Below are 12,500 nucleotides of genomic sequence, written 5' to 3' on the forward strand. Positions count from 1 at the left end.
CTCAAGGAGCAGGAACTGCTATTCTAACACTTCTCGGAGGATTTCATCCGCAAACTCAAAGTTTATGGTTAACTGATATTGCACACCATCATTTGGCTATTGCGTTTATTTTTCTAGTTGCTGGCCATATGTATAGAACTAATTTCGGGATTGGTCACAGTATTAAAGATCTTTTAGAAGCACATACTCCTCCGGGGGGTAGATTGGGGCGTGGGCATAAGGGTCTTTATGATACAATCAATAATTCAATTCATTTTCAATTAGGTCTTGCTCTAGCCTCTTTAGGGGTTATTACTTCCTTGGTAGCACAACACATGTACTCTTTACCTGCTTATGCGTTTATAGCGCAAGACTTTACTACTCAAGCTGCCTTATATACTCATCATCAATATATAGCAGGCTTCATTATGACAGGGGCTTTTGCTCATGGAGCTATCTTTTTTATTAGAGATTATAATCCAGAGCAGAATCAAGATAATGTCTTGGCAAGAATGTTAGACCATAAAGAAGCTATCATATCCCACTTAAGTTGGGCTAGCCTCTTTCTGGGGTTCCATACTCTGGGACTTTATGTCCATAACGATGTCATGCTTGCTTTTGGTACTCCGGAGAAACAAATTTTGATTGAACCTATATTTGCCCAATGGATACAATCTGCTCATGGTAAAACTTCCTATGGGTTCGATATACTTTTATCTTCAACGAACAGTCCGGCGTTCAATGCGGGACGAAGCATATGGTTGCCTGGTTGGTTAAACGCTGTAAATGAGAATAGTAATTCTCTATTCTTAACAATAGGGCCTGGAGACTTCTTGGTTCATCATGCTATTGCTCTTGGTTTACATACAACTACTTTGATTTTAGTAAAAGGTGCTTTGGATGCGCGTGGTTCTAAGTTAATGCCTGATAAAAAAGATTTTGGTTATAGTTTTCCTTGTGATGGCCCGGGACGAGGCGGAACTTGTGATATTTCCGCTTGGGACGCATTTTATTTGGCAGTTTTCTGGATGTTAAATACCATTGGATGGGTTACTTTTTATTGGCATTGGAAACACATTACACTATGGCAGGGTAATATTTCACAGTTTAATGAATCTTCTACCTATTTGATGGGATGGTTAAGAGATTATCTATGGTTGAACTCTTCACAACTTATCAATGGATATAACCCTTTTGGTATGAATAGTTTATCAGTCTGGGCATGGATGTTCTTGTTTGGACATCTTGTTTGGGCTACTGGATTTATGTTCTTAATTTCTTGGCGCGGATATTGGCAGGAATTGATTGAAACTTTGGCATGGGCTCATGAACGTACACCTTTGGCTAATTTGATTCGATGGAGAGATAAACCAGTGGCTCTTTCCATTGTGCAAGCAAGATTGGTTGGACTAGCCCACTTTTCCGTAGGTTATATATTTACTTATGCAGCCTTCTTAATTGCCTCTACATCGGGCAAATTCGGTTAATTGAATTCTTTATTATATATATCTGGCAAGAATCTCATTTCCTTCTATAGGGAAGAGAAGCCACTTATACATCTAGGATCCGACTTCTATCATTGATGCTAATAGCAAATTAACCATTATGGCAAGGAAAAGTGTTATTCAGAGGGAAAAGAAGAGACAAAAATTGGAACAGAAATATCATTTGATTCGCCGATCCTCAAAAAAAGAAATAAGCAAAGTTCCGTCGTTAAGTGAGAAATGGGAAATTCATGGAAAATTAGAATCACTACCGCGTAATAGTGCACCTATACGTCTTCATCGACGTTGTTTTTCGACCGGAAGACCGAGAGCTAATTATCGAGACTTTGGATTATCTGGACACATACTTCGGGAAATGGTTCATGCATGTTTCTTGCCGGGTGCAACAAGATCCAGTTGGTAAGGATTTCCAATTATCTTCATTTTTTTCATTTTATTATCAGCGATCATAGGAGGGTCCCTTTACCGTTATGTATAAATGGTTTATTCTATTTATATAGATATGGTAAAGGGACGCATTCCATCTTTGTTTTTGTTCATTAGTTATCAATTCTTTTCTTTATCGCGGAGTAGAGCAACTTGGTAGCTCGCAAGGCTCATAACCTTGAGGTTACGGGTTCAAATCCCGTCTCCGCAACTTTTTGAATTTGATAAAAAAACAAGGTTTCAAGAAGAAGGGCATTATACGCAGTAAATTCTATGGCATTTTTCATACTATGACTATTAAATACATAGGGCGGATAGCGGGAATCGAACCCGCGTCTTCTCCTTGGCAAAGAGAAATTTTACCATTCGACTATATCCGCGTTTTCATTGTACTTGATATGCGATTCTATTTATACAGAGATGGGCCTGATATTCTATATAGGGATATAGGGATAATGAAAAAGAAATTTAGATAATAGATATTGTCTCCCAAATAAAATATTTTCTATTACTATTCATTTTTATCAAGAATTCCCATTTCTATTATTACATTTCTATTATTATATATGGTTTTTTTCTATATATCTATATAATTGAATTGAAATTATCATTCTATCGAATATTTTGATTTACTTTTTTCTTAAAAAAGTAAGTTCCTATTAATAAAAAATTATATTTATCTATATAGAGATACAGATAGATATTCTATATTATTAAATACTAGACGACGTATAAATAGATTTATAGTATTTCATTTGAATATTCTATTCATATCATATTAATATGAATAGAATATTCAAATGAAATTCAAATTTTTATAGTTCATTTTTTCTATTTTATTTCTTTTAGTTTCACAATGTACCACCATATAAGTATAAGATATAAGATTTTTCCAATAGAAGAAGTTTACTCCCCCTTAGAATGTAATGTGTTATAGTTTTCTTTTTTTTTTTTAGGAACTGATCTATTCCCTTTATGGCTGACAATCCGAAAGAATTCTGAGGGAGGGGTCATTTCATTTTTAATCTAGAATAAAAAGAACTTCAAGAAATGAGAGAATTAAGAATACCCACTAGAAACACTAATCCAATCCATAATGATGTACCGGAAAATAGAACATTTTTGTTATTTGACCAACCTTCAGGAGAAGCAAATACAACAGGTACACTAATCAATAAAATAAATGAAATAGCAATTAATGCAAAAACAGCTAATTGGAAAGCAATAGTCATGTTTCTAATCCTCCAATTTACCAACAAAAGAACTTTACCATTTGATCCCTCAACCCCTGGATGCCTTTCTTAATATTCATTGAAAAAAAAATTTGTAAATGGAAAAACGCAGAAGGGTTTTATCATGAATTCATTGATTTTGTTTATTATCAACCCTTTTGAGGCTTGGATCGAGGATAGTTTTTTTACTTCACAAAAAGGCATGCTGGATTTTGTACCTATATACATACCGATAGAAAACTAAACCAATAAATTCACATTGAATATCTTTCCTATGGGTCGATAAAAGGGTATCAATTCAAATACTCATGGTCTACTCAGTGGAATAAAGATAAAAAAATATATATATTAGCTTTTGGAGAGATGGCTGAGTGGTTGATAGCCCCGGTCTTGAAAACCGGTATAGTTTGAAACAAAGAATTATCGAGGGTTCGAATCCCTCTCTCTCCTTTTTCTCGATGAATAGATTTGTTTATTTTCTTAGTTTCTATCGAATCTTTTTTTCGGACTGGGCTATATATCCTCAACATCCCGAAAAAAAGATTCGATAGAAACTAAGAAAATAGGAAAATAAATTCTTCTTTACGACTCGCTCTACTCAACCAAATATTTATAGTAAAAAAAAGGGATTTCTACTTCATTGGATCTCACGTCTCAATTAAGAGGAGTCATGGAAAGAACAGGTTCAAAATCGCGATCAATTCCTTTTTCAAATCCTGCGGCAGCTGCGCGAGCTCTTCCCGCGTGCCATAAATGGCCTACAAATAGAAAGAATCCTAGAACAAAATGAGAAGTAGCTAACCAACTTCTAGGAGAAACATAATTGACTGCATTAATCTCTGTAGCTACGCCACCCACGGAATTTAATGAACCTAAAGGAGCATGAGTCATATATTCCGCAGAACGACGTTCTTGCCAAGGCTGTATATCTTTTTTCAGTCTACTCAAGTCTAAACCATTAGGACCCCTTAGAGGTTCTAACCAAGGAGCACGCAAATCCCAAAAACGCATAGTTTCTCCGCCAAAAATAACTTCTCCAGTCGGGGAACGCATTAGATATTTACCTAAACCTGTAGGTCCTTGAGCAGATCCTACATTAGCCCCAAGACGTTGGTCTCTAACTAGAAAAGTAAATGCTTGAGCTTGAGAAGCTTCTGGACCAGTGGGCCCATAAAACTCACTAGGATAAGCGGTATTATTAAACCAGACAAAGCAACAAGCAATAAAACCAAAAACAGATAAAGCACCTAAACTATAAGATAAGTAAGCTTCTCCAGACCATACAAGTGCACGCCGAGCCCATGCAAAGGGTTTGGTTAAGATATGCCAGATTCCACCAAGTATACAAATGGAACCCAACCATACATGCCCTCCAATAATATCTTCCAAATCGTCCACACTAACAATCCACCCTTCGCCCCCAAAAGGCGATTTTAATAAATATCCAAATAGAATACTTGGACTAAGGGTCAAATTGGTTATTTTTCTTACATCTCCCCCCCCCGGAGCCCATGTATCATATATACCTCCAAAATAAAGAGCCTTGAATACTAGAAGAAAAGCACCTATACCTAACAAGATTAAGTGAATACCCAAAATTGTAGTCATTTTATTTCTATCTTTCCATACATAACCGAAGAACGGAAAAGATTCTTCAAGAGTCTCAGGTCCCAGAAGTGCATGATAAATACCGCCAAAGCCCAATACTGCAGAGGAAATTAAGTGAAGTACTCCAGACACAAAGTATGGAAAAGTGTCTATAACTTCCCCCCCAGGACCTACTCCCCAACCTAGAGTAGCTAGGTGGGGAAGCAAAATTAAACCTTGTTCATACATGGGCTTCTCGGGTACGAAATGAGCCACTTCAAAAAGGTTCATTGCTCCGGCCCAGAATACTATTAATCCAGCATGGGCTACATGGGCCCCTAATAGTTTACCAGATAAATTGATAAGTCGGGCATTCCCGGCCCACCAAGCGAAACCGGTAGTTTCCTGGTCACGACCAGTTAAAGCTAAAGTTCCATTAAAGAGCGTTTCCACGTGGTAGAACCTCCTCAGGGAATATAAGGTTTTCATGAGGCTGATCTTGAGCTGCCATCCACGCACGAATACCTTCGTTTAAGAGAATATTTTTTGTGTAGAAAGTCTCAAATTCAGGATCTTCCGCTGCGCGGATTTCTTGAGAAACGAAGTCATAAGCACGTAGGTTCAGGGCCAAACCGACTACCCCAAGAGCACTCATCCATAAACCAGTTACTGGTACAAATAACATAAAGAAATGTAACCAACGTTTATTGGAAAAAGCAACCCCAAAGATTTGGGACCAAAAGCGATTAGCAGTAACCATTGAATAAGTTTCTTCAGCTTGGGTTGGGTTAAAAGCACGGAATGTATTTGCGCCATCACCATCTTCAAATAAAGTATTTTCTACGGTTGCACCATGAATAGCGCATAGTAGTGCAGCGCCCAATACACCAGCAACTCCCATCATATGAAATGGGTTTAATGTCCAATTATGAAATCCTTGGAAAAAGAGGATGAATCGAAATATAGCTGCTACACCAAAACTTGGAGCAAAGAACCAACCAGACTGACCCAGTGGATAAATAAGGAATACAGAAACAAAAACAGCAATTGGACCTGAGAATGCGATTGCATTATAAGGTCGCAATTGAACAGATCGAGCAAGTTCAAATTGACGTAACATGAAACCTATTAATCCGAAAGCACCGTGGAGAGCAACAAAAGTCCACAGACCGCCTAACTGACACCAACGGGTAAAATCTCCCTGTGCTTCAGGACCCCACAGTAACAACAAAGAGTGTGCTAAACTATTAGCGGGAGTGGAAACTGCAGCGGTTAAGAAGTTGCAGCCTTCTAAATAAGAACTTGCCAAGCCGTGAGTATACCATGAAGTTACAAAGGTCGTACCTGTAAACCAACCCCCCAAGGCGAAATAGGCGCAAGGAAAGAGTAATAGACCGGACCAACCCACAAAAACGAAACGGTCCCTCCGCAACCAGTCATCCATAATATCAAATAAATCATTTTCATCTTTGGTAAATTTACCAAGAGCTATAGTCATAGCGATCCTCCTATTCAACTACTTCAACCATTTCCCAACACCTCATAGAGCATTTTCAGAGATGGGACGGACCTTGATCATTTATCTCTATTCATTTCTCTCTCTATATATATATAGAATATATAAGTATACTTTCCCTTGTTTTCTAATCGGTTTCGAATAAAAAATCATTTATGGGTCTATTGATATCTAGGGCAAATCCATGAACTCGATGTGGTTATTCCTTATCTATTCTTAAAAATCTTCCAAGTCATCAATCATAAAATCTGCTATGACTCCAAAATCCGATAGAAATTTTTTTTTCAGAACTGTTCAAGAAACAAATGATCCCCTGTTTCACTTCTTATACCTAGCGGATCTTCAGACATATTTCTCTCCTTTCATCAAAGAAACTTATTCTTGAAGTTTGGTTGTGAATTGACTTCTATTTTGTCTAGGAAACTACTGTAGGATCATAGGTTTTCTAAATTTCTATTTCATTTACAGTTTTTTCTTTAGTATTTCATTTTTTTTTATAAATACTATAATAAAAAGAAAAAACTGTAAATGAAAGTTTTTGTCTCATATATATGAATTGCTGGAAAAATATCGTACACATCGATATGAAAAGAAACTATTTGATATGTGAAGACATAATTTAATGTATTTTTCTATTATTTCTATAAGATTCTATCTAATCTTATAGAAATAATAGAAATTTATTGGAAAAAAATATGTTTCATTTTAATTTTAAAAAAACTTGTTTGGTGGAACTTGAAATTCGTATTAAGGCCCTTCTGAGTAAAGAAAAGGCATAACCTTTTTTCTTAGTTCAGAAACAAGAAGATTTCATTGGAAATATTCAGAGATTCTTAGGGAGTCTAAACGAAAAAAGTCTTAAAAAGAAAAAAAATTGTTCGAATTGAATCTTTATCAAATTTGAATATCAGAATAGTAGATATAAATATAATTCAACGGGTTAGGTCCACTTACTTTTTTTTATTTTTCCATTATTGAATTTTACACTTTTTCTTTTTTATTACAAATAGAAACTTTTTCAAAATATCAAGAATCTTTTTATTCTTCCTTCAAATAGAAAGACTATTGCTTTTGAAAAAAAAAGTAAAAAGCCCCTTATCGGATTTGAACCGATGACTTACGCCTTACCATGGCGTTACTCTACCACTGAGTTAAAAGGGCCCTTTTTCTTTCTTTCAATTTCTAAATAAGGAACTAGCATGACTAGTACATATATTTGTTACTGTGTATACTTATTCTATAAATTTATATAAATTATTTCTATAAATTTATATAAATTATATAAATTAAATGATATAAATGGGATTAGAATACATGTACATCAATATCTATTATTTGTATAATGACTCATCAAAGAACAAAAAATTGGATTTACCTAGTGAATAGAATATAGTTAAAAAAAAGAATTGATTAAGATTGGATTTGATCCATATCAAATATATTATTTCAAAATGGATTCTTGAAGTCATTCTAATCATAACACTAAATTCTTTTTATTGATACATAAATGTACTCACAAAATAAAATATTTCATCGAAACATTGATAAAATCGAATCATTGATAAAATGGATTCAATATGTTCTGTCCCTAAACCAAATTTTTATTTTTTTATTGAAAAATTCTATTTTCCAAAGTTTTTTTTCTTAGTATTAGATATAAATCTACCTATCGAATCTTAGTATTAGTAATAAATGATAGAAATGAAGTTTTAACCTCTCGTCCTTTGCAACAAACGAATCATTCCTGTGAAGAATTTTCTCTTTATTGGAACATTACTTCTTTTTTTTTCTTATTATGACTGGAATAAAAAAATTTAGAAATATAAATGATTAATAAAAAATTTCTATGGAATTATGAAAGAACGAAAAATATTTTTTTTTATCGAATCATATCATTATATTGACAATTGCAAAAAACTGTTCATACTATGAACGTAGTATAATGGCGGTCGGGCAAGTATGCCCCCATCGTCTAGTGGTTCAGGACATCTCTCTTTCAAGGAGGCAGCGGGGATTCGACTTCCCCTGGGGGTAGGGTGTTACGAAAGGAAGTTGATCAAAAATTTTCAATAAAAACTGAAATGTATTCTTCCTATTGTGCTGGGTCGATGCCCGAGCGGTTAATGGGGACGGACTGTAAATTCGTTGGCAATATGTCTACGCTGGTTCAAATCCAGCTCGGCCCAAGAATTTGCCGATCCACTATGAAATTCTATAACCCATTTATAGTTCTCTGGAAATGACTGATGTGCTATGATACGGAAGAATCAAAATATTAAACATATCTAAGGTTATTTCTTTTTTTTCTGTATTCCATATTTCTTTCCACAAATTCAAAATCTTGTTAATAATCGGTATTCATGTCAAGATCTGTAAGTAGAAAATATAAGGAAAAATTGAAAAAAAAAATATTTTTTTTTCATTGATTCAATTTTCAATCGATTTGTTAATAGAATAAGAATAAGAAACGGATTACGAGTAATTTGTGTCGATCTCACTAAAGTGGATATCGATATACATATCAATATATAAAAAAATGCGCTTTTTTCATTTACAACAAAAAGGTTCGAATCCGAAATAGAAAAAGAAAAGGTTTGACAGAAACGGTCCGTAAAAATATTTATACAGTACACCCCTTTCCCTGGGATTGTAGTTCAATTGGTCAGAGCACCGCCCTGTCAAGGCGGAAGCTGCGGGTTCGAGCCCCGTCAATCCCGTTGGATATAAATCCAAAAAAATAAAAAATAAATTCCTTTTTTGTGTATTTGTAGGGAATCAAATTGATAAACAAAATTTTATTTGGGGCCCCCCCCTGCTTTTTCATTTGTTTCGCCGAAAAAGGAAGGAAAGGGATTTTGGACTTTCATCAAGAATAAATGTTTTTTTGTTTTATTTAGTATGGATAAAAGATCTTCCTATGTTATACTATTTCATGAGTTGATTTGATAGCTCAGATTTTGTGATTCATGATATTGATCCGATTTGATATCATTGAAATCCAATTTATACCATTGTTGAAAGATTGAACATTTCTATGGGATTAAATCCCGAATTTTTTTTTTAGAAATTTAAGAGAAATAGAACATAATAAAGATTATGGAAGTAAATATTCTCGCATTTATTGCTACTGCACTGTTTATTCTAGTTCCTACTGCTTTTTTACTTATAATTTATGTAAAAACGGTAAGTAAAAGTGACTAATTTCACTGAAATATGATTTCTTCATTTTTATGAATGATTTAAAAAAATGATCGTACAATCAGCGTAATCCAGATAGTAGAAATCAATTTGATTTCTACTATCTGAGAATTGCGTCCAATTTTTTTTTTCAGATTCTTTTTACAAACAATTCCGGTATCTTAGGAAAAAAAGGGGGTAAAAAAACAGGAATGGTTATTACACGGTCCGCCATTTTCCATATATATATATATCTATATAACCAGGTTAAGCGTCAGTTCATCGAAATAGAAATTTTAAGAAAAATTTGATTGGAATAGGAATCCATTTCTTCTTCTTTTTGATTCCCTTGTTTTTCTCAAAATAGGAATATGGGAATAATGAAAATATTTGTTTGATTGAAAGAGTATTTTCAATTCCTATAAGATACATAGAATACATTACACTACTAAAATATAATAGAATCAAGATAGATTTTCTATTTGAACTCAATTAATTAGTATTAGTTTAAATGAAATATTTTCATTCAATAGTTTCGAAATTCAAAAATTCAGGTAGAAATCAACAAGGTTACTTGGATCCCTTAACTCAATTTTTAGTATCCCTATAGCCCACTTCTTCCCCATACTACGAGGGAAAGGGAAAATGAAAAAACTACCATTAAAGCAGCCCAAGCAATACTTACTATATCCATGTAAATTTTGTCTCCTATCTCTATAAATATGAAGGAACTATTTCATTATTTTTTCAAATTTTTTATTCTATTCTTTTTTTTGTATTATTCGCTAAAAATACTATACTATAATAGTGGAATTGCTATTACAGAGTCAAAAAAAGGATTCTGGGCTAACATCATTCACGAAAAACAAGAATTCATTCTATTTATTAGTTATTAGAACATCTAAAAAGTTTTTTTTGATTATTTTTAGTAAAATCATAAAACATTAAACATAAAAAAATTATAGGAAGTTATAAGTCAATGAATGTTACTACCAGGTGGGAATATTAAGATTTCTCTTTTATCATTTCCTTAAGGATTTCATAAAAAAAGAATCAAGACAGATTCATTTGCATACTTATACTCTTCTTTCTATTTGAAATAGTCCCTTAAATGTCTCCCAATTCGTTCTCTAAAATAATTAAAAAAACTTTTTTTCTTTTCTATTCGATTTTAGAATCAAAACTTTTTAATTTTATTAGAATATAGAATATGAAAATCTAAAGAATACTTTTTTTGAATATTACGAAAGCGAATTAGCTAAATTAAAGCTATTAAATAGAATTGATCTAAATAAATAATATTGATAAAATGTGGAAGCACTCATAAACTTTAAATTAGTCTGTATAGAAGGTTTTTCTTCTGCCTTTTCTCTACCTAAAAATGGACTTTCCTATCCGACTTATTCTTAATCCAATCTAATAAAAGACCCAGTCAGGAGACAGACACTACAATAGTTGTGTAGTGAACGAACTATCATTTCTAAATTTATGGATTCCTTTTCACTACTAGAATCTTTCCTTGAATTCGAGACAAAAATATTTACAACATTTTTTAAGCTACTGATGCTTATAATTTCGAATCAAACGCAATTCTCAAGACTCCTTTTCCCTCGCTTGCTTCTGTTGGAAAAAAAGTTTTCTAAAAAAACGTAATATAATCTTTCATTTACAGTTTCTTATCGATCAGGCGACACCCGGATTTGAACTGGGGAAAAAGGATTTGCAGTCCCCCGCCTTACCACTCGGCCATGCCGCCAATAAAAATATAGATATGAAGTTTTTGAGAATACTCCCCCCTTTTCTTTCTATTGAAAAATTGAAAAACAATCTTGAGACAAATCGCAACCGTTAACTATTCTTTTATGAATTATTCTTGAATATTTGAATAGAAATTTTTTTTTCTTAATGAGATCAGAAAATAAAAATTGATACATAACCAATCAATATTGCTTTTTTTTTTAACTTTGTTCATTCTAATTATAACAGCAACTTTCAATATATGTAAACCCTAGAATATCAATTTGATCTGTTACACAGATATTATCTAATCGAGTATCTTATCCATATCTATATAGATATAGAATACCAATACTATACGGTATTTTCAAGAAATTATCGTGCTTATTCTTTTTTTACAATTTTCAATAGAAAATTTGTAAAAATTCACACAACATGTTATGTGTTTGTTATCCTGAACAAATATGACTGCAATAAAGTTAGAGACAGATCTATAGCTGCAGTTAAATATATGCATGTTTCAAAAATACAAGCCTTATTACATTACACATAACATACTCTAATCATATTCTCCCCAATTCTCTCCAAAATACTTCACTTCAAAATATATCTTTTCTTGACAATTTCGAATGGATTTTTTTTTGTATCCAATTGAATTTGAATATGTAATATCATAATAATGATAGAAATGAAATGCATTTTTTTAGATTCCTAAAAAAAATATTGAAATGCCCGTAGAAATTTCCAATCCTTTTTTAGATTAGACTTTCGATTCTATCTGTTTGTTTTGTTGCAAATTCCTTCGAAGTTGAGTATCAAATTCTAATATTTCTTTCTCTTTTCATAATAGGTATTTCATACACTAAGAAATATTTGATACACGGGATTAGGTAAGATTTCATGTAATTCAGTATAAAGAATAGAAATTCCAATATTGCTAAATGGATTCATGTGATTTGATGAAGCATGACAGCAAATCGTGGAATATTTTTCGATAAAATTCACGGGGAAATTGAAAATGCTTGGGAGTGAAAATGAAGAAATGTCTACACTACCTGGATTGAATCAGATACAATTTGAAGGGTTTTGTAGGTTCATTGATCGGGGCTTAACAGAAGGGCTTTTTAAGTTTCCAAAAATTGAGGATACAGATCAAGAAATTGAATTTCAATTATTTGCCGAAACATATCAATTATTAGAACCCTTGATAAACGAAAAAGATGCTGTATATGAATCACTTACATATTCTGCTGAATTATATATATCCGCGGGATTAATTTGGAAAAGTAGTAGAGATATACAAAAACAAACTATTTTTGTTGGAAATATTCCTCTAATGAA

At 32.9% G+C, this 12,500-nt stretch overlaps 5 non-coding genes across 5 annotated transcripts; 2 read left to right on the forward strand and 3 right to left on the reverse strand.

Annotated features, from left to right (window-relative positions):
- Positions 1-2,219: 2,219 nt before the first annotated feature.
- TRNAG-GCC (transfer RNA glycine (anticodon GCC)) lies at positions 2,220-2,290 on the reverse strand. Its single transcript has one exon. It is a non-coding gene; the product is annotated as a tRNA-Gly (tRNA).
- Positions 2,291-7,334: 5,044 nt separating this feature from the next.
- Positions 7,335-7,406, reverse strand: TRNAT-GGU (transfer RNA threonine (anticodon GGU)). Its single transcript has one exon. It is a non-coding gene; the product is annotated as a tRNA-Thr (tRNA).
- Positions 7,407-8,347: 941 nt separating this feature from the next.
- TRNAY-GUA (transfer RNA tyrosine (anticodon GUA)) lies at positions 8,348-8,431 on the forward strand. Its single transcript has one exon. It is a non-coding gene; the product is annotated as a tRNA-Tyr (tRNA).
- Positions 8,432-8,888: 457 nt separating this feature from the next.
- Positions 8,889-8,962, forward strand: TRNAD-GUC (transfer RNA aspartic acid (anticodon GUC)). Its single transcript has one exon. It is a non-coding gene; the product is annotated as a tRNA-Asp (tRNA).
- Positions 8,963-11,107: 2,145 nt separating this feature from the next.
- On the reverse strand, positions 11,108-11,178 carry TRNAC-GCA (transfer RNA cysteine (anticodon GCA)). The gene has a single exon. It is a non-coding gene; the product is annotated as a tRNA-Cys (tRNA).
- Positions 11,179-12,500: the final 1,322 nt, after the last annotated feature.

Source organism: Vigna unguiculata, unplaced genomic scaffold, assembly GCF_037176805.1.
Source record: "Vigna unguiculata cultivar grain cowpea cultivar isolate G323 ecotype 2 unplaced genomic scaffold, ASM3717680v1 ptg000295l, whole genome shotgun sequence".
NCBI lineage: Eukaryota > Viridiplantae > Streptophyta > Magnoliopsida > Fabales > Fabaceae > Vigna > Vigna unguiculata.